The sequence below is a fragment of the Moschus berezovskii genome, chromosome 22 (genome assembly GCF_049115385.1).
Source record: "Moschus berezovskii isolate FMDL1 chromosome 22, NW_MosBer_1.0, whole genome shotgun sequence".
NCBI classification, from domain to species: domain Eukaryota; kingdom Metazoa; phylum Chordata; class Mammalia; order Artiodactyla; family Moschidae; genus Moschus; species Moschus berezovskii.
The window spans coordinates 61,016,735-61,039,923 of record NC_142481.1 but is presented as its reverse complement, the minus strand read 5'-3'; positions in this window follow the sequence as shown (position 1 = coordinate 61,039,923).

Sequence of the window (23,189 nt, the reverse complement as noted above, 5' to 3'; positions counted from 1 at the left end):
TAGGTATTGCGAGACGGCATCAGAGGGCAGACACACTGAAATCATGATCACAGAAAACTAGTCAATCTGATCACACAGACCACAGCCTTGTCTAATTCAATGAAACTAAGCCATGCCTTGTGGGGCCACCCAAGATGGGCAGGTCATGGAGGAGAGGCCTGACGGAATGTGGTCCACTGGAGAAGGGAATGGCAAACCACTTCAGTATACTTGCCTTGAGAACCCCATGAACAGTATGAAAAGGCAAAATGATAGGATACTGAATGAGGAATTCCCCAGGTCGGTAGGTGCCCAGTATGCTACTGGAGATCAGTGGAGAAATAACTCCAGAAAGAATGAAGGGATGGAGCCAAAGTGAAAACAATACCCAGTTGTGGATGTGACTGGTGATACAAGCAAGGTCCGATGCTGTAAAAAGCAATATTGCATAGGAACCTGGAATGTTAGGTCCATGAATCAAGGCAAATTGCAAGTGGTCAAACAGGAGATGGCAAGAGTGAACGTAGACATTCTAGGAATCAGTGAACTAAAATGGACTGGAATGGGTGAATTTAACTCAGATGAATTTAACTCAGATGGAGTAGCCATCATGGTCAACAAAAAAGTCCAAAATGCAGTACTTGGATGCAATCTCAAAAACGACAGAATGATCTCTGTTCATTTCCAAGGCAAACCATTCAACAGTACAGTAATCCAGGCCTATGCCCCAACCAGACACTCTGAAGAAGCGAAAGTTGAATGGTTCTATAAAGACCTACAAGACTTTTTAGAACTAACACCCAAAAAAGTTGTCCTTTTCATTTTAGGGGACTGGAATGCAAAAGTAGGAAGTCAAGAAACACCTGGAGTAACAGGCAAATTTGGCCTTGGAGCACAGGAATGAAGCAGGGCAAAGGCTAATACAGTTTTGCCAAGAGAACACCCTGGTCATAGCAAATACCCTCTTCCAACAACACAAGAAAAGACTCTACACATGGACATCACCAGATGGTCAACACCGAAATCAGATTGATTATATTCTTTGCAGCCAAAGATGGAGAAGCTCTATACAGTCAGCAAAAACAAGACCGGGAACTGACTGTGGCTCAGATCATTAATTCCTTATTGCCAAATTCAGACTTAAATTGAAGAAAGTAGGGAAAACCACTAGACCATTCAGATATGACCTAAATCAAATCCCTTATGATTATACAGTGGAAGTGAGAAATAGATTTAAGGGACTAGATCTGATAGATAGAGTGCCTGATGAACTCTGGATGGAGTTCGTGACATTGTACAGGTGACAGGGACCAAGACCACACCCATGGAAAAGAAATGCAAAAAAGCAAAATGGCTGTCTGAGGAGGCCTTAAAATAGCTGTGAAAAGAAGAGAAGCGAAAAGCAAAGGAGAAAAGGAAAGATATAAGCATCTGAATACAGAGTTCCAAGAATAGCAAGGAGAGATAAGAAAGCCTTCCTCAGTGATCAGTGCAAAGAAATAGAGAAAAACAACAAAATAGAAAAGACAAGAGATCTCGTCAAGAAAATTAGAGACACCAAGGGAATATTTCATGCAAAGATGGGCTTGATAAAGGACAGAAATGGTATGGACCTAAAAGAAGCAGAAGATATTAAGAAGAGGTGGCAAGAATACACAGAAGAACTGTACAAAAAAGATCTTCACGACCAAGATAATCATGATGGTGTGATCACTCACCTAGAGCCAGACATCTTGAAATGTGAAGTCAAGTGGGCCTTAGAAAGCATCACTATGAACAAAGCTAGTGGAGATGATGGAATTCCAGTGGAGCTATCTCAAATCCTGAAAGATGATGCTGTGAAAGTGCAGCACTCAATATGCCAGCAAATTTGGAAAACTCAGCAGTGGCCACAGGACTGGAAAAGGTCAGTTTTCATTCCAATCCCAAAGAAAAGCAATACCAAAGAATGCTCAAACTACCGCACAATTGCGCTCATCTCACACACTAGTAAAGTCATGCTCAAAATTCTCCAAGCCAGACTTCAGCAATACGTGAACCATGAACTTCCAGATGCTCAAGCTGGTTTTAGAAAAGGCAGAGGCACCAGAGATCAAATTGCCAATATCCACTGGATCATGGAGAAAGCAAGAGAGTTCCAGAAGAGCATTTATTTCTGCTTCATTGACTATGCCAAAGCCTTTGACGGTGTGGATCACAATAAACTGTGGAAAATTCTGAAAGAGATGCAAATACCAGACCACCTGACCTTCCTCTTGAGAAATCTCTATGGACGTCAGGAAGCAACAGTTAGAACTGGACATGAACAACAGACTGGTTCCAAATAGGAAAAGGAGTACGTCAAGGTTTTATATTGTCACCCTGCTTATTTAACTTCTATGCAGAGTACATCATGAGGAAAGCTGGGCTGGAAGAAGCACAAGCTGGAATCAAGATTGCCGGGAGAAGTATCAGTAACCTCAGATACGCAGATGACACCACCCTTATGGCAGAGAGTGAAGAGGAACTTAAAAGCCTCTTGATGAAAGTGAAAGAGGAGAGGGAAAAAATTGGCTTAAAGCTCAACATTCACAAAACTAAGATCATGGCATCTGGTCCCATCACTTCATGGGAAACAGATGGGGAAACAGTGGAAACAGTGTCAGACTTTATTTTTTTGGGCTCCAAAATCACTGCGGATGCTGATTGTAGCCACGAAATTAAAAGACGCTTACTCCTTGGAAGGAAAGTTATGATCAACCTTGATAATATATTAAAAAGCAGAGACATTACTTTGCCAACAAAGGTCCGTCTAGTCAAGGCTATGGTTTTTCCCGTGGTCATGTATGGATGTGAGAGTTGGACTGTGAAGAAAGCTGATCGCCGAAGAATTGATGGTTTTGAACTGTCGTGTTGGAGAAGACTCTTGAAAGTCCCTTGGACTGCAAGGAGATCCAACCAGTCCATTCTAAAGGAGATCAGTCCTGGGTGTTCTTTGGAAGGACTGATGCTAAAGCTGAAACTCCAGTACTTTGGCCACCTCATGGGAAGAGTTGACTCACTGGAAAAGACTTTGATTCTGGGAGGGATTGGGGGCAGGGGGAGAAGGGGACGACAGAGAATGAAATGGCTGGATGGCATCACCAACTCGATGGACATGAGTTTGAGTGAACTCCGGGAGTTGGTGATGGATAGGGAGGCCTGGTGCTGTGATTCATGGGATTGCAAAGAGTCGGACATGACTGAGCAACTGAACTGAACTGAACTGAATTGTCTTTGACAAATATCTCTACTCCCAAGTCCCTTTTACAAAGCATCTGTTTGCACTCAGTGAGCTGTGAGTCAGTGCTGCAGACTGTCTGTGTCCCCTATCCCCACACCCAAATTTGTGTGTTGAAACGTAATCCCAGAAGTGATGATATTTGGAAGTGGAACCTTTGGGATATAATTAGGCTAATGGGGCAAAGACTTCATGAATGTGTTTTGCCAAGAGAATTCACTGGTCACAGCAAACACCGTCTTCCAACAGTACAAGAGACAATTCTACACATGGACATCACCAGATGGTCAATACTGAAATCAGATTGATAATATTCTTTGCAGCTGAAGATGGAGAAGCTCTATACAGTCAGCAAAAACAAGACTTGGAGCTGACTATGGCTCAGATCATGAACTACTTATTAAAAAATTCAGAATTCAATTGAAGAAAGTAGCGAAAACCACTAGGTCATTCAGGTATAATGTAAATCAAATCCCTTATGATTATACAGTGAAAGTGACAAATAAACTCCAGGGATTAGATTTGATAGATAAGAGTGTCTGATGAGCTATGGACAGAGGTTCATGACATTGTACAGCAGGCAGTAATAAAAACCATCCATAAGAAATAGAAATGCAAAAAGGCAAAATGGTTTTCTGAAGAGGCCTTACAAATAGCAGAGAAAAGAAGAGACGCAAAAGGCAAGGGAGGAAAGGAAAGATATACCCATCTGAATGCAGACTTCCAAAGAATAGGAAGGAGAGACAAGAAAGCCTTCCTCGGTGATCAATGCAAAGAAATAGAGGAAAACAATAGAATGGGAAAGACTAGATATCTCTTCAAGCAAATTAAAGATACCAAGGGAATATTTCATGCAAATAAGGGCACAATAAAGGACAAAAACTGTATGGACCTAACAGAAGCAGAAAATACTAAGAAGAGATGACAAGAATACACAGAAGAACTATACAAAAAAGATCTTCATGACCCAGATAACCACGATGGTGTGATCACTCACCTAGAGCCGGACATCCTGGAGTGTGAGGTTAAGTGGGCCTTAGGAAACATCACTATGAACAAAGCTAGTGGAGGTGATGGAATTCCAGTTGAGTTATTTCAAATCCTAAAAGACGATGCTGTGAAAATACTGTACTCAATATGCCAGCAAATTTGGAAAACTCAGCAGTGGCCACAGGACTGGAAAAGGTATGTTTTCATTCCCATCCCTAAGAAAGGCAATGCCAAAGAATGTTCAAACTACCCACACAATTGCACTCATCTCACATGCTAGCAAAGTAATGCTCAAAATTCTCCAAGCCAGGCTTCAACAGTATGTGAATCGAGAGCTTCTAGATGTTCAAGCTGGATTTAGAAAAGGCAGAGGAACTAGAGATCAAATAGCCAACATCTGCTGGATCATCGAAAAAGCAAGGGAGTTCCAGAAAAACATCCACTTCTGCTTTATTGACTATGACAAAGCCTTTGACTATTTGGATCACAACAAACTGTGGAAATTCTTCAAGAGATGGGAATACCAGATCACCTGACCTGCCTCTTGAGAAACCTGTATGCAGGTCAGGAAGCAACAGTTAGAACTGGACATGAAACAACAGACTGGTTCCAAATTGGGAAAGGAGTACATCAAGGCTGTATATTGTCACCTTGCTTATTTAACTTATATGCAGAGTACATCATGTGATATACCATATTGGTTGCACCACAAGGTGGAATCAAGATTGCTGGGAGAAATATCAATAACCTCAAATATGCAGATGACACCACCCTTATGGCAGAAAACAAAGAGGAATTAAAGAGACTCTGGATGAAAGTGAAAGAGGAGAGTAAAAAGCCGGCTTAAAACTCAGCATTCAGAAAACCAAGATCATTGCATCCGGTCCCATCACTTCATGGCAGATAAATGGGTAAAAAATGGAAATAGTGGCAGATTTTATTTTCTTGGGCTCCAAAATCATTGCAGATGGTGACGGCAGCCTTGAAATTAAAAGACTCTTGCTCCTTGGAAGAAAAGCTGTGACTAACCTAGACAGCATATTAAAAAGAAGAGACATTACTTTGTTGACAAAGGTCCATCTAGTCAAAACTATGGTTTTTCCAGGAGTCATGTATGGATGTGAGAGCTGGACTATAAAGAAAGCTGAACACTGAAAAATTGATGCTTTTGAACTGTGGTGTTGGAGAAGACTCTTGAAAGTCCCTTGGACTGCAAGGATATCCAACCAGTCCATCCTAAAGGAAATCAATTCTGAATATTCATTGGAAGGACTGATGCTGAAGCTGAAACTCCAATACTTTGGCCACCTGATGGGAAGAACTGACTTATTGGAAAAGACCCTGATGCTGGGAAAGATTGAAGGCAGGAAGATAAGGGAACGATAGAGAATGAGGTGGTTGGATGGCATCACTTACTTGATGGACATGAGTTTAAGCAAATCTGGGTGTTGGTGATGGACAGGGAAGCCTGGTGCATGCAGTCCATGGGGTGGCAAAGAGTCAGACATGACTGAGCAACTGAACTGAACTGACTCCAGGGAATGTTCTGACCCAGGGTTTGAACCTGCATCGCTTGTGTCTCCTGCAGTGGCAGGCATATATATATATATATATATATATATATATTTTTTTTTTTTTTTTTACCACTAGCACCACTTGGGAAGCCCCAACCAAAAATAGAGGAGGCTTAAAATCAAGTGTGGCCAGAATGTAGACTTTTTAAAATGGCATTACAAAGTTGGTGCCATAGTGCATGAAGAACTATGACACTGATGGTGTCAATATCAGGCATTCCTGATTGGGAGTTGCAGTTTTACAGATGATTCATTTGCCTGATTTCCTAATCTGTAAAGTGATACTGCAGACTCCCAGGATTGTTCTGTTAGCTACAGCAGTGGTCCCCAACCTTTTTGGCACCTGGGACCGACTTCATAGAAGACAATTTTTCCATGGACAAGTCTGTGGTAGGTGGATGCTTTCAGGATGATCAAGCATGTTACATCTATTATGCCACTGCTGATTTGACAGGAGGTGAATTCTGGCAGTCATGTGAGTGATGAAGAGTGGCTATAAATACAGATAAAGCTTCTCTTGCTAGCCCAGCGATTACCTCGTGCTGTGCAACCCTGTTCCTAAAGGCTGTGGACTGGTGCTGGTCTGTGGCCTGCGGGGTTGGAGACTCCTGAGCCATAGCATAAATCTGTGTGTGTCACATGATGGGGATTCAGCCAAAAACAACTATTATCAACAGAAAGGATACTCACTAATAATAACTATTGTTATTATTTCTATGTCATGCCTTATAGGAATATAACTCAGCACTCTTCCAAACTATTAATTTATTAAAAAACTCAGAGATGCTTGTAAGTTTTGTCCTTCAACATGTGTGTAGATTATGTTGATTGGGGGTGGTGACAGTGAAAGTGTTACTTGCCCAGTCGTGCCCAACTCTTTGAGACCCCATGGACTGTAGCCTGCCCAGCTCTTCCATCCACGGAATTCTCCAGGCAGGAATACTGGAATGGGTAGCCATTCCCTTCTCCAGGAGATCTTCCCGACCGAGGGATTGAACCCCAGTCTCCCACATTGCAGGCAAATTCTTTACCATCTGAGCCACCAGGGGAAGCCCATTGTTGGGTGGTAATTCAGTGGGAAAAAAACCAGCTTCATGAAGATATTGTTCTTGAATTTAAACACATAAGTGTGGGTGAATAGGGAGGGTTGGTGTGATTTGTGAGTGATAATGTGAGTGAGTTCATCCATCCCAGTGTGCCGGAGATGAATGGTTGGGCCCAGGTATTTAAATTGGTCAAGCTAAGCCACAGAGAGGAAAAGGCAGATATGAAATAGGTGGTGAGGACAAGCAGAGATGAATAGCAAGGATGAGAGAAGAGAGTTGATCATAATATGTAGGAGATAGGAAAGAGCAGATAAACTAAAGAAGTAAAGAGAACTTAATGGCTCATTAACAAAATAAGAAGCAAAGAAGGTATATACTGAGATTCCTGGTGGAAAGAAGATAGACTCGCTTGTATTTCTGGCCTCAGCATTGAATGTACTCTTTATTTCTCCTCTCAATTTATTTATTTTATTTTTTTTGCATTTTATCCATATTTTATTTTATTTTTTTATTTTTTCAAAAACAATTTTAGGAATCTTTACTTAAAAACAACCTTATCTTAAAATGGAGTAACTTTAGTTTTACGAGCAGCAAGCAAAGTACAGAAGCAAAAATGTATTATAGGAGCATTAAGTTCTACATTAGGTCACAGCGTCTAATCTGAAATCACACCTGTAATATCATTTTTCAGGATATCTGGGAAATAGTTATTTCCCAGCATGTCTGAACCATAGCTACTCAATTTTGACTTTTAATTGTAAAAAGAAAAATTTTTTTTAATAGCCAAAGCAGATTACACCATTAATGACATCAGTGTTTTTCTAGGTATGAGAAGATGCAAGAATTGAAACTCATAAAACCTTTTTCTGAAAAGATCTAACTATCTGAAAGCCTGTTCTGCCAGTTTTTTTTTTTTTTTCCAGAGCACAGAGTGCCTCATTCCTGATTTTCACCCTGAACTTCTTTCAGGGGGTGTTGAATGTCAGCAGCTTGCAATGGTCATGATGTAATCTTTGTAGAGGCAGCTGGCAAGTACCAACTTCCAGTCAGCAGGGTCTCTTCATAGCCACATATCCGACCATGTGACACCATTTTATGGCCATTGTGTCCCGCGGTGCTGGTAAGGCTTATTCTCAGGTCTAGGGAAGTGATGGGCCACTCAGTGTGCTAAAATTGGACCAGGCCTTACAAGTAGCAAAAGTCTCTGGACCACTGTCTTACTAGCCTCCTGGTCCAGGAAAATATTTCCTCTTGTTGCTTTTTCCCATACCCAGAGTCACATTATTACAATTATTGATCTCATATGGAACTGTCAGTTCAGCATTATATCACAGACTCAGTGAAAGAAGTGACATAGAAAATAATATAGCCATAGCTAGCAGTTATTAGTAAAATAAGAATTATAAGTCAAGAACTTTCATTAGATAAAGCCTGGTACACCCCAAGTCACCTGACTTCATTCATTAAATGATTATAGTCTGGTGTTAATCTCCTGGTTGTACATTATGGAGCATCCGACCTTTATCTGAAGATTGGTTACTGAGATAAGCCTTAGAAACTAACCTAGAGTGTCCTTTTTAATAACTTAATTAAATATTTTAGCAGTATCAAGTAACAAGGAACTGTCTCAGCAGTGAGTCTTAGTAAACACTAGACATTAACAAAACTAGAAACTTAATTTAACAATTTACAAAACTTAATATTCTGTGATTTTTCATTATGGAGGCCCTGTAGCCAGGGAGGCTTTAACCCATCAAATAAAAAATGAGGTTTGTCAGGGAGCTGGGAAAAGCCAAGCAGCCATCTTGGATTTCCCATAGCCCTGACTCTGATTTCCAGCTATTGTTTTTAATTTTCCAATTTAGAAGCAGACTGTTGCCATGGTTTAAGGACATTAGGATGGCACAAGTCTAACAGAGTTTTTGTATAAGCAGAATGAGCTTTTACATGTCTACAAACCCAACAATTGGATTAACTTCTAAAACTAGCATAGGATCAGGCCTATGGTAGAAAAGCATTTGATTTATATGCAGAGGGCTAAGAAGTCAAGAAAACATTATAAATGATCATACAAATCAGGTCCAGCATCTTCCAACCTGGATGGAAGGACTTTTTTCAGAAGAAACTACACTACACCAGGATGAGAAGACGACGACATCAGAGGTAGACAGCTTCTCCTCTCAATTTAGATTGAACTTTTCCTCTCCCTTTAGAGAAGGCAGAGCAACCGTAGCAAAACCATTGTAAACATATGGTGTATGTTAATGGGATCATTCGCCTCCTCATTATGGGTTTAGTGTGACCATTAACATCTAACTGCCTAATTTCTCAATAACCATTGAAAAATTAGAGCTGCATCATTGCCACCCTACTACTCACCACAATAATTTTGTCATTTCTAAAAGCATTTAATCTTTGCAAAATGATGCAAATCATTTGCCTCTTGTATTACTTTGACTTCTGTGTACACTTATATGATTTATTTGTGAATTATATGTCTGTATAAAATAAAAATCACACAGTTAATAATTGTTTACCTAAAAGTAAAGTTATATTATCTAATTTTTAGGATCTTTTTTTTTCCTTTTTAAGATTAGTATTTATTTAACCTTTGTAAATAGGTTCATATCAAAGCTTTTAAAGAATTACCATCTACCTGTATATGGTCAAATAGCCAAATATTTTCATGCTTTGTTTAAATTACTTCCATAAATCACCAAGAATAAATTCTTTCTGTGTGCTCAGGAATAATTCATTATTCATATTCATAGGGGAAAATTTCTATGAAGCTAAAGACTTTTGTGTGCTACTGGTTATAAAAGGATATGTGACCTTTGAGTGCTTTCCACGTTGAATAAAACACATTAGGAAATGCACACACAATCATGGTAACATGCAAGATCATCTATTCTTTCTCTCTTTCTCACGTGCTCATACATCCACCTTAGTCCGCAAACTCACATGCATTCACACTCAAATGCACAGTATATACACTCCCAAATGCGTTTGGAGGTATGATTAGTTATTTAAAATATATTGTTATTTTAAACATATTTTTAAAATATATTAAAAAAATTTCTGTTATTTGAAACATGGAAACTCTTCTTTTCATACTTTTTATTTTCAATAATATTGAGGGGTAAAATGTCTGCGATTTAGTTCCCTTTCAGCTTGGTTGTGAATAAACAGAATTATGTATGTATTTAATTTTTATTTTCTTTTTTTAAAAAAATTTATTTTTAATTGAAGGATGATTGCTTTACAGTATTGTGTTGGTTTCTACCAAACATCAACATGAATCAGCCGTAGGTTTTGTTGTTTTCTTAATTGAAGTAGAGTCAGGATACATCATATTGGTTCATATGAAATGCTGCTGCTGCTGCTAAGTCGCTGCAGTCGTGTCCGACTCTGTGTGACCCCATAGACGGCAGCCCACCAGTCTCCTCTGTCCCTGGGATTCTCCAGGCAAGAACACTGGAATGGGTTGCCATTTCCTTCTCCAATGCATAAAATTGAAAATTGAAAGTGAAGTCACTCAGTCATGTCCAATTCTTAGCGACCCCATGGACTGTAGCCTACCAGGCTCCTCCATCCATGGGATTCTCCAGGCAAGAATACTGGAGTGGGTTGGTTGCCATTTCCTTCTCCTCATATGAAATGATCATCATGATAAGTCATGATAACCATCTGTTATCATACAAATATATTGCAGTATTGTTGCTTGGTTCCCTATGCTGTACTTTACATCCTCATGACTTATTCATGGTGTGACTACAAGTTTGTACCTTCACCTTTTTCACCCAACACCTCTCTCTTCTCCCCTCTGGCCACTGCCCATTTGTTCTCTGTATCTTTGAGTCTGTTTTCACTTTGTTTTGTTTCTGCATTTGTTGTCTTTCAGATTCCACATATAAGTGAAATCATAAAGTCTTTGTCTTTCTCTGTACGATATTTCACTTAGCCTAAAACAATCTAGATCTATCTCTTTTTTTAATGACTGAGTAACATTCTGTCACGCCACATCTTTTTCCATTTATCCATGGACACTTAGGTTTCTCCCATGTGTTGGCTACTGTAAATAATGGTTCAATGAACTCAGAGGTGCATATATCTCTTTGAATTCATGTTTTCATTTTCTTTGGATAGATACCCAGGAGTGGAATTGCTGAATCATATTTGTAGTTCTATTTTTAATTTTTTGAGGAAACTCTATACCATTTTTCAAATGGCTGTATCAGTTTACAGTGCCACTGACAGTGTACAAGGATTCTTTTTTCTCTACAATCTTGTGAACGCTTGTTATTTGCTGGCTTTTTGATAATGCTGCTGCTGCTGCTAAGTCACGTCAGTCGTGTCCGACTCTGTGTGACCGCATAGACGGCGGCCCACCAGGCTCCCGTCCCTGGGATTCTCCAGGCAAGAACGTAGCCATTCTTAAAAGTGTGAACTGATACCTCATTGTGATTTTGATTTGCATTTCCCTGATAGTCAGTGATGTTGAGCATCTTTTCATTTGTCTGTTGGCCATCTGTATGTCTTCTTTTGAAAAATGTCTATTCATGTCCTCTTACTTTTTTTTTTAAAAGAAAGGTGACTTCTTTTTTAAAAAAATTAAAAAAAATTTATTTACAGCTGTGTAGGGTCTTTGTTGCTGCCCATGGCTTGCTATTTTGGGGTTACTCCTTGGTGCAGTGTGCTGGCTTCTCATTGCAGTGGCTTCTCTTGTTGCGGAGCATAGGCTCTAGGCAAGCTGGCTTCAGCAGTTATGGCACATGGGCTCAGTAGTTGTGGCTTGCAGGCTTTAGAGCACAGGCTCAGTAACTGTGGCATGAGGGCTTAGTTGCTCTGCAGCATGTGAGATCTTCCTGGATCAGGGATCAAACACGGGGCTCCCTGTGTTGACAGGCAGATTCTTAACCACTGGACCACCAGGGAAGTCTCTTCTGTACATTTAAAAATATGATTGGTTTTAATTTTTTATATTGAGTTGTATGAATTCTTTGTATCCTTGGATATTACCCCCTTATTGGATATTACATTTGGAAATATCTTTTCCCATTCAGTAAGTTGCCTTTTTGTTTTATTGATGGCTTCCCTTGCTGTGCAAAAGCTTCTAAGGTTGATGTAGTTCCATTTATTTATTTTTGCTTTTGTTTCCTTTGCCTGAAGAGACAGGTTCAAAAATATATTGCCAAGATTGATGTCAGAGAGTTTACTGTGTATGTTTTCTTCAAGGACTTTTATAGTTTCAGGTCTTACATTTAAGTCTCTATCCATTCAGAGTTTATTTTTGTATGTGGTGTGACAAAGTGGTCCACTTTTTGGCATGTGTCCGTCCAATTTTCTTAACGCCATTTATTAAAAAGATCTTCTGTCCTCCACTTTATATTATTGCCTCTTTTGTTATAGAGTAATTGGCCATAAAACATGGTTTCTTCCCCCTAGGCTCTGTATTCTGTTCCATCGATCTTTGTACCTGTTTTCATGTCAGTACCATACTGTTTTGATTACTATAGCTTTATACTACAGTTAGAAATCAGAAAGCATGGTACTTCAGCTTTGTTCTTCTTTCTCAAGATTGTTTTGCTCTTTGAGGTCTTCTGTGGTTCCATATAAATTTTAGGATTATTTGTTATAGCTGTGTGAAAAATGCTACTGGTATTTTGATAGAAATTGCATTAAATCTATAGATGCTTTGGGTTGTATGAACATTTTAACAATATTAATTCTTCCAGTCCACGACTATGGCATATTTTTCCATTTGTTTGTTTCATCTTCTGTTTCTTTCATCGATGTCTTAATGGTTTTTAAAGTACAGGTTTCTCATCTCCTTGATTAAACTTATTAATTAATAAAATTAATAAGGAATTTTATTGTTTTTGATGCATTTATAAATGGGATTGTTTTCTTACTTTATCTTTCTGATAATTTGTTATTGGTGTATAGAAACAGTGAGTTTCTGTATTTTATTTTTGTATCCTGCAACTTTACTGAGTTCATTTATTAATTCTAATGGTTTTTTGGTGACATTTTTAAGGTTTTCTCTGTATAGTATCATGTCATCTGCAAATCGTGACTGTTTTACCTTTTCCTTTCCAGTTTGGAGGCCTTTTATTTATTGTTCTTGTGTGATTGTTGTGGCTAGTCTTCCAATACTATGTTGAATAAAACTGGTAAGAATGGATAATCCTTATCTTGTTCCTGAATTTAGAGGAAAAGCTTTCAGCTTTGAATACTATGTTAGCTGTGGCTTTGTCATCTATGACCTTTATTGTGTTGAGCTATGTCCCCTCTATAGGCACTTCATTGAGAGTTTTATCATAAAACTGATAAAGTTTTATCAGCCTTATCATAAGCTGATGTTGGTTTTTTAAAATTTATTTATTTTAATTGGAGGCTAATTACATTATTGTATTCGTTTTTCCATACAGTGACATGAATCTGCCCCGGGTGTACATGTGTTCACCATCTTGAACCCCCCTCCCACCTCCCTCCTCCTTCCATCCCTCTGGTTCATCCCAGTGCACCAGCCCCGAGTATCCCGTACCATGCATCGAACCTGGACTGGCCATTCGTTTCACATATGATAATATAAATGTTTCAATGCTATTCTCCCAAATCATCCCACCCTCGCCCTTTCCCACAGAGTCCGAAAGACTGTCTGGTATATCTGTGTCTCTTTTGTTGTCTCGAATACAGGGTTATTGTTATCATCTTTCTAAATTCCATATATATATGTGTAAGTATACTGTATTGGTGTTTTTCTTTCTGGCTTACTTCACTCTGTATAATAGGCTCCAGTTTCATCCACCTCATTAGAACTGATTCTTTTGAGATGATCACATGACTTGTGTTCTTCAGTTTGATATTGTGGTGTATCACATCAATTAATTTGCAGATATTGAAAAGTCTTTGCATCCCTGGATAAGTCTCACTTGATCATGATGCATGATCATTTTGTTGAACTTAGTTTGCTAGTATTCAGATGAATACTTTTGCATCTTCTTTATTAGGGACATTGGCCTATAATTTTCTTTTTTTGTAGTGTCTTTGGTTTTGGTATCAGGACAATGTTGGCTTTATAGAACACATTTGGTAGTGATCCTTCCTCTTGAATTTTTGGAATAGTTTGAGGAAGATATGTATGAAGTCTTTAAATGTTTGTTAGAATTCACCTGTGAAGTTGTCTGGTCCTGGTCTTTTTTTTGTTGGAAATTTTTTGATTGCTGCTTTAATTTCACTGCTAGTAATTGGTCTGTTCAGATTTTCTATTTCTTCCTGATTTAGTCTTTGAAAATTATATGTTTCTAAGAATTTATAAAATTAAATTCTATTCATTTACTTTTGAAATATTCTAAATGTTCCTATTCATACCAACTCTAAATTTCCTTTCTAGGTGTTTGATTAACCTTAAAAGCATTTGGGGGCAGAAATGCACATATAAAAAGTTATAATTTTAATCTTTCCTTTTAAGACATGGTAATTCATAAATTAGAAAAAAAAGAGTTAATAGTCATCAGTGAAATATGGCTCCCATTAGGATTTTAGCTAAATGACAGTGATTCCACTTGATGGTTTTCTTTCTGGTCCTTATGTAATATATTTTTATTTCATGAACATTCATTCTACATCTAATTTAGACAAGTATGTGGCATGTTCTAGCTGCATCCAGTCCAGGACAGCTGAACAACTGCACAGGCACAAGGTTTTGTGGTAGCTGTGCTCACGTAACTTGGATAGCTCTTCCATCTTTATGTTGAGGGAACCAGTCCATAAATGTGAAGGAGTGTGTAGAAGTAACAGGAGCCCTATCTTGGCCTCTTTGTTGAGAAATAAAGGTCTGAACAGATTCAGCCAACTGTAATGAGGGATGGTTCTGTGATATTCTGCCATGCTTTGCACCCAGGCACTTGAAATTTGGGCTGAAGCAAAGAGTTCATGGAAACAATGTATTCTGCTGTCTGACATTTGGGAATTTCAGAACTTTAACTTCATGGAACCCTAAACCTAATGTATCAGTCTACCTTTCTCTGAATATCCCTTTACAGATGATAAAATTGAAGCCTAAAGAAGGCTCGCAAAAATAGTTTGTGTCAAAGTCAAGACTATTAAAAAAATCTAGTTCCTAATCCAGAATGTTTTTTGTTACCCCTTGAGGGCTTCTGATTGCCCATTACTTGGGTAATTCGCCTGCTGTTGCTTCTTTTCTACTAAGTTGTGAGTTCCTGAATAGGGTGCATTCAGTCAAGCACATTCTGTAGACCTGCATTTTTCTTTTCTCCAAGTTCTTGTCTCTTGTTTATTATGTTGTGCCCAACGGAGTCGGACACGACTGAAGTGACTTAGCAGCAGCAGCAGCAGCAGCCCAAATGTGAGTTATTTGTCAATACTCAGGCCTGACATAATCTTATCAGATTCCTATTATTTTTAATTACTAGTGATTCACCTCTGTTAGAAACAGCCTTTGAAATTGTGTCCAGAAGCTCTTCTGTTATCCTACTTTAAATTGTAAAAAGTGGACATTATGGAAAGGGCCCTTTCAGTTTCAAAAGTATGCAAATGATAATATTGATCCAAAATCAATATGAGATACCTGGCTCACACTGTATATTTTTAGAAGAGAGTATATGTTCAGTGTTTTTATAATTGGTATGAGCTTTATAAGTAACTTTATGGGATTATGTTACTTGAGATATTCAAGCAAAAGGATTATTTGGGCAGTGTTAGCATCCATGGTGAGGATGTTGTCAACCTGTTAGCTGACTGGAATTCAACCAGTTCAGTGATAGAGCAATTAAATAGCCTTGATTTGATCTGTTGTTCTCCTTGCAGACTCTTTGTTTATAGGCATGGAGTGTGTCTGGTGGTTTAGAAGATTTTTATGAAGATATGTATAGTATGTAGTAGTCAAATTCATACTTTTTATTCAGAGTAGGAGGTTTTGGTTTTAATATAATTGTGCAGATAGCTGTTTTATACTTTATTTTTCCTTCTATTTTTTCCTGTATGTTATAGGATATGAGAGGGAGGTAAAAAAATTCCTAAGATCAAACAGTTTCTAGGTGGCTTCTTCCTTTCCTGTGAATTTACTGCTAATCCTCTTAGTCATAATCTCTTCAATTGAATATAGAGCACCATTCTCCTAGTTGAGAATGCCAAATATCATTTCAAAGTGATTAAAAACCTGGTGATAAAAAAGTTCCAATAACGTTCTCATTTTATGACTATTTCCTTGGATGATTTCCTAAAGATGTAGAAGCAATAATAATGTGTGGACATTTAATATTAAGTATTTAGAGACCTTAATAATTTGAGATTAATATTCATAAAACTTTATGGGCAACAGCTAATATTTAATGAAAATATCTCATTACATTAGTATTATTAGATTGTTATAGTAGTAAAATATCAATTATGCATTTTTCCATTCATCCTTGACAAGTTTTTGTATAGAAACATGATTGATGGGATGGATATTTATGGACTCTGGAATTGTTCCAGTATGCAATTTAATAGTGGTTTTGGGGCTTATTAGCAATGAGAGCTTCAGAAAGTTAATTATACTCAGAAACTTTTTCCTTACCTAGGAAGTGACCACGGTAACTCCTGTCTTGTCCTATTTTTTTGAGTATTAATGATACATTGTATAAGAGCATAGCATAATGATTTGATATTTGCAGTGATAATAATAGTGAAAATAGTAACAACAAGATAATACTATAAGGAACAAGCTAAATACAATATGAAATAGGTAATATTGCCCTTTTAAAATGTTTCTATTTCCAGGATTTCCTAGTATTTTATTTAGCATCTTTCAGTAAAAACCAGGGTATGTAAGTAGACTTCCTTTATATTCTAGGAATTAAGATGAGGCAGGAGATGTAGTTCAGTTCAAACAAAAGTCCTAATGAATGTTTCTCAAAACCTGTGTAAAAATTGCACAGTTAATAAGGTGGCTTAATTTCATTGCTTAGAGGCCCTGATGCATATTTCATTCATTTTCAGCTTTTTCTTTCTCAGAGTCAGAATGAAAATATAATAATTGCATAGTCCGGGATTGGTCAGCTGCTTTGCAATTCTCTTCTTGAATATCTTCTGCTGTATCTTTTTGCCAGGGATGGATAACAAATAGATAACATTAGTTGAGAATAGATAATACATTTTTGTTTTGACATAATTGCTGCCCTTTAAATAGAGTATGAGGGTTATTGGCAGTGTTCATTACTTGGGTATTTGCAGAAACGGAAGATGACAAAAAGTCACATCCTCAGTCCTTTTCATGAAGATTCAATAAATTTCACCACATTGACTTTGTAACTCTTTCTTTGAGTCTGAAGCCTTTGTTGGTGGGGGAGCAATGGATGCTTATCAGACATCTCTACCTCTGTGCCAGGTTCTTTACCCTCACAGCAGGTGTCACTCAAGGGGCCTCATACCCACCTGCTTCCTACCCTAGCCCCAGTAGAGCAACAGGAACTATCAGGCAGAGGAATATTCCAGAGAGAAATTAAACCTATGTTCAACAGTACAGTCTGAGGCTAATAGTTAACATGGATTCCTGTAAAGAAACGTCTCAGGCATCCAGGGTACCTTGTCACCCCTTCTCATGACTGACACACATCATGTGTGTCACTGAGAACAAGGCAAATGTTTACATTTAGATGTAAGGTTTACAGTTAGATGACTGGGGGAGAAGGATTGCATTAGTTTGTTTTCCTGCTTTTCCACTCTTGACAGATTATAGTCTTTCCTCATTGTTGAGAGTTTACACTATTTCATAAAATCCCTGCCTTGACCTCCATTCTGCATGGCCGAGTGACCTGCAAGGGCCCTGGACTGACACTTGTCCCTGCCTCAAGCAGTGCCACAGATAACAGCTTGCAGGGTTGCAAGGAAATATGAATTCCTGATATGACTCTCTCAGTGGCCCTGGTAATAAGCATTCTCCTATGCCTCCCAGGCTCTTCCCCTTATGTGCCCCCTAGATAAGACCTCCTGAGAAGCTTACCAAAACTTTGCTCTTTTTGGTTTGAATTGGCCGATGTGACCTTAGCCCAGGAACCCCAAAGCACTCCACCTATGGACCCTAATAAAGGCATGTGCCTTAGGTTCTGTACCACTCTCTGCCTGCATCCTGCCTCAGGACCTATCAGTCTTTCTTCTAGGACCTGTGAGTTGTAAACTCCTCTATTTCAATCCCCTAATAGTCTTTTGTTAGAATTCTCTCAGTTCAGCTCAGTATCTGATATCCCAAGGCTGTACTTAACACACATTAATTTAATAGTCATAAAAGTGATGAATCCTAAATAGCTGTAGTAATTATCCAAGTGATCCCCTAACCAAGGCCAGAAGAGTCCAGCCAAAAAGGGTCTTCTTTCCTGCACCAGGAGACCATGTAGCCCAGACTGTTGTCCTGGCAGCAGCAGAACCCTTACATGTTTGGTGCTGCATCCCCCGGCAGCAGCTTCTGGTATTTTTTCAAGTCTCCCTACTCCCTCCCACTTCAGCGGCACCTCTCTATGAGCTGGTTCATGTGTGCACACTCACACCAACCCCCGCCCCCTCCACAAACACATGTGAAGAGGCGTTTGTCTGCCTATTGAATAACCCCCTCTACCTCTTAGGTTTTCTTGTCTCATGAGTCTTAACGATATCTCCAGTCCATGGATTGATGCTGTTAGCATTTCCCAGCATTCCACTCTTCCTTCTGGTTAAGAATCAAGTTTGATTTTGATGCCTGCAATACCTCTGCTCCATACGATTAACTAGGTAAGCTTTCCTCTTGTTCACTCTGATCCAGTCATCTTCAAGGTTTATGTTTCTGGATTGGATTTAGTTCTGTTGCAAACCTCAGATTTTGTGGGATCATTAAAAATATTTCTCATCTTTTCCCCTGTGGGTTTTCCCCTCATATTTATTAAGGGGAGTGACATTTAAGAAGAGGCTTTTAAGATCTTCTTGCAAGATGGAAGAGAAATCTAGTAAAATATTCCTCTTCAAAGTTCCCAGAAATGAATAAAAATGTACAGTATATGGACATGGATAGCCTCAATAAGACCAACAAATTCAGATAACTTTTCCTGAAGCACTGATTGCAACCATCATTTCTTCAACTGAGTATCAGATGAAGTTTTCACTTGTATTTTGACTTCATGCTATGTGGAAAAATATGTATATTTAACCCCAGAATCATGCTTAGGGAGCTGAGATTTCACAGTATTGGAGGCAGATTGGTTGACTGAAGCAACAGCAGCTTCTGTTCTGGGGTCCCACTTGCTCTGTGGCATCTGTTCAGTGAGAGGAATGGAGAGTGCGTTGCTAACACTTGCTCCTGTTCTCCTCTTCAGACAGCTCACTTGAATTTGAGTAAGTCAGAAGTATAAGTGACAGCAATCGACTGTTCTTCTGCATGGCTCAAGTCTTACCCTTAGCATTCCACATGCCTGTGCATGGCATTGGGAGTTGATGGTGAAAGTAATGACCACCATTTATTGTTTACTAAGTGTGTCTTGTATGTCAGCTTACAGAATATAACATTTTAAAGAGCTGGAAGTTTTTCAGTTCAGTTCAGTCGCTCAGTCGTGTCTGACTCCTTGTGATCCCATGAAATTACAGCACAAGAGTCTTCTCCAACACCACAGTTCAAAAGCATCAATTCTTCGGTGATCAGCTTTCTTCACAGTCCAACTCTCACATCCATACATGACCACTGGAAAAAGAAGGTAATAAAAATGGTTTTCTATTATATTTACGATGAAATGAGTGAAGACTGGAGGATTAACAAATCTTTCCACATCATACAGCATTTTGAACCACACTGCTTGTCATTCTTTGTATGAAGAGTGTATTTTTTTCACTTGTTTCTATCAACTGTTTTCTAGTTTTCCAGCTTTCTCAAGACCTTGAACTTTAGTAATACTGTGAACTGCAAGATATTGTTACATTACCTGCTTTCTTTATGTAGCTGCTTAGTTTCTGAGATGTTTTTTAAAAGTAAGTGGTCTGTACTTACAGCTATGGGACCTTCACATAGAGAGTATCTTGAAGATTTACCCATTTGCTAGTGTAGTACTATTTACTCTTACAAAAATAAAGGTTTATTTTTTTTGTTGGGGCTAATGTGAATTGTTCTAGGTATAATTATTAGGGGTTTCTTTCCATAAAGATCTTAATTTTAAGCTGCCTGAATGGTGCTTGCTTCAGCAGCACATACACTAAGCTGCCTGGATGGGCAGAGTAACACTTGATGTTACCTGTTTCTTAGTCAGATGTTTAATAGAGAATTTATCTTATTTCCATTTACTGTGATAAATCACTTATTCTGCCTTTTAGTTTTATAAACAGTATAATTTCTGTTTTAATATTTCCTTTGATATGCTGTTTGACTTTATCTTATTTGTTCATTTGTTTATAATAATTTTGAAGATTTAGGGAATATATTTTAATTATTTCAATGTTAATTGTCATAATGTTAAATTATGGTTACACATACTTATACACTTATCTCTATATCTTTATTTATTGATGTTTGTTTTAACTTTAAATCAAAAGAAGTTATATGGCAGAACTTACATGATGGCCTCCAATTTATCAGTTTGTAGGCAGACAAGTTACTCTAGGCAAACTGAAGACGAGCAACCTTCTCTGTACCAGAATAACTGGCACCAACAGAATTGATTTTCGTAATGACCTCTTAAAACACACTTTTGAAATTTCATGTATATTTTGATTTCTATCAGGCTCAGGCTTAAAAGTAGACAGCTTTTAGTTGAATTGATTTCCAAATAATAGATGCTTTTCTAAATATGGTTAGCAAACAGCCTTTAAGCCAAGAGCACAGTTTTAGAATAAACCATTGACTGTTATATACTTTGAGTAATTAATTTACAATATGATTCTCTAAGTACTAAAAGTGCATGTTCACCTTTTGAAAATAACCGTCAGGGGGACCGTTTCAGCTACTGCTGCGACAGTGTATTAAGTACTCTAAGTGAGAATGTTCCGTAAGACATAGTAAAATAGTATCACAGCCACCTTTGCAGGGACACAGGGTGAATTCATCAGTGAATTTCATGAGAGTTGGCAACTGAGTATAGAATGTGGAAACTGGCTTTAAAGTCAAAATACATGTTTACATATGTGTGTGTATGTGTGTATGTGATATGTGTTGTGTGTAGGTTTATATACATATGTATTTAGAGTGAGAACATATGTGGGCTATGATAATGTGGGAATTATTATATAATCATATAATAATAGTAAGCAGTTGCTCAGAAGATTTTAATATTTGCATAATAAAGGGACATATAATCTGTTCAAGAAAGTGAGTCTCAACCTAAGTCAGAGAGACTATCCTGAATTCTAAAGGACAGAGTTACTATCAGATCTTGAAAGGAAGCATCTCACCTTCTTTTCAGGTATGTCAGTTACTTTCCCAGGAATAGATTGTGATTAAGTGTATAGCTTACTTCTCTCCACAGCATAGGAAGTCCATGGATGTGTGCATGTGTGTGTGGTCTTTGTGTTTTAATTAAGAACATAATCTGCCAAGAAAATGTAAATAATAATTTCTTGACATTTTTTCCTGATGTTTAACTCCTTGCCATGCTGCTGCTTATTACCAACACTGGTTCTTTATGCCAGACAGTGCTGAAAAGCTGACATTTCGTATCAGAGTTCTCTTGCAGTTTCTCCTTCATCTTTCCATAAATCTACAGTTCTGCTTAGATCTTTTCCCTCAGCGGCATGACGGTTTGCCCTCTGAACCTAGCATCTAATCTGCAAAAGACATGAGATTCTTTTTTGTGGACAAAAGTTCAGCTTTCAAAGAACTCATAGGAGAGGTAAAATATATATATATATATATATACACAAAAATATCTATTATGGTAAGTTAAATGTAGTAAGTGTAGCAATATCCAGGAAGCCCAAGGAAAAAGTAAAAATTTACTGATGCAGTAAAAGAAGTCTTCATGGGATATTTGTGATTAATCTTAAAGACTGAGTAAGATTTTATCCAAAGAGATACACAGTGGATATACAAAAAAGTGGAAATGCTAATTGGTGGAGGCTGAAATGCTTGGTGATTATTGCAGAGTCCAATTTGAATAATGCCAAGGAAATGTGAAGAGGAATTATGGGAGAATAGACCAGAAAATTAAGGCAGGTCCATCTTGTTTTCTTGGAATCAGTCTTTCCCAACTGGAGTTCCACAAGAGAATTAAGCCTTACATAAAGTAAATTGAGTGATTATTTTCTCAGTCCTCCCAAAGTTACTACATAGCTATCACTAGTCAAAATGCATAGAAGAGAAGCTAATTCATTACATACAATAGGTGCCCAGAGCATTTAGGTTTAATTCTGTCTGGAAACCTCCATTGAGAAAGGCTGGTGTAGACTCTAGATAGTAAGGAACCATGGAAAAGTAAGTGAATTAAACTGTGTTGTGAGAGACGCCCGGCTCCCGGCGGCGCAGACGCGAGAGACGCCCGGCTCCCGGCGGCGCAGACGCGAGAGACGCCCGGCTCCCCGCGGCGCAGACGCGAGAGACGCCCGGCTCCCCGCGGCGCAGACGCGAGAGACGCCCGGCTCCCCGCGGCGCAGACGAGAGAGACGCCCGGCTCCCCGCGGCGCAGACGCGAGAGACGCCCGGCTCCCGGCGCAACCGACCACGTGCAGAATCGTGGCTGAGAGGAGCTGCCCCGCGCCCAGGGTTAGGGCGGTGGACGAGAGGAGCTGTACCACGTCCAGGAGGCGGTGGCTGCTTGGGCACCGGAGGGCCGGGAGGAGCTGATCCACATTCAAGGCAGGAGGGGCGGCCTTGGGGAGATACCCCTCGTCCAAGGTAAGGTGCAGCGGCTGTGCCTTGCTGGAGCAGCTGGGAAGAGATACTCCACGACCAAGTGGAATATAAGAATCCAGTGTTCTGGGGAGGAAGGAACAAGACGGCGAGACCACTTTCTTCCCCACAAGTTCATCAGAAGAACATTTGAACGTGGAGTAAAGTCCACAAAACAACTTCTGAATACTGGGAGAGGACATCAGGCTCCCAGAAAAGTATCCCATTGTCTTCTAAAGGAAAGAGAAGAAATCCAGCTCCACCCACCAGAACACTGACACATGCTTCCCTAACCAGGGAACCTGGACAAATCACCTGTCCAACCCCACACACAGCGAAGAAACTACATAATAAAGAGAACTCCACAAACTGCAAGAAGAGGGAAAGGACACCCCAAGCAAAGCAATATAAGCAAGATGAAGAGGCAGAGAAATACCCAGCAAGTAAAGGAACAAGATAATTGCCCACCAACACAAACAAAAGAAGATGATATAGGGAATCTA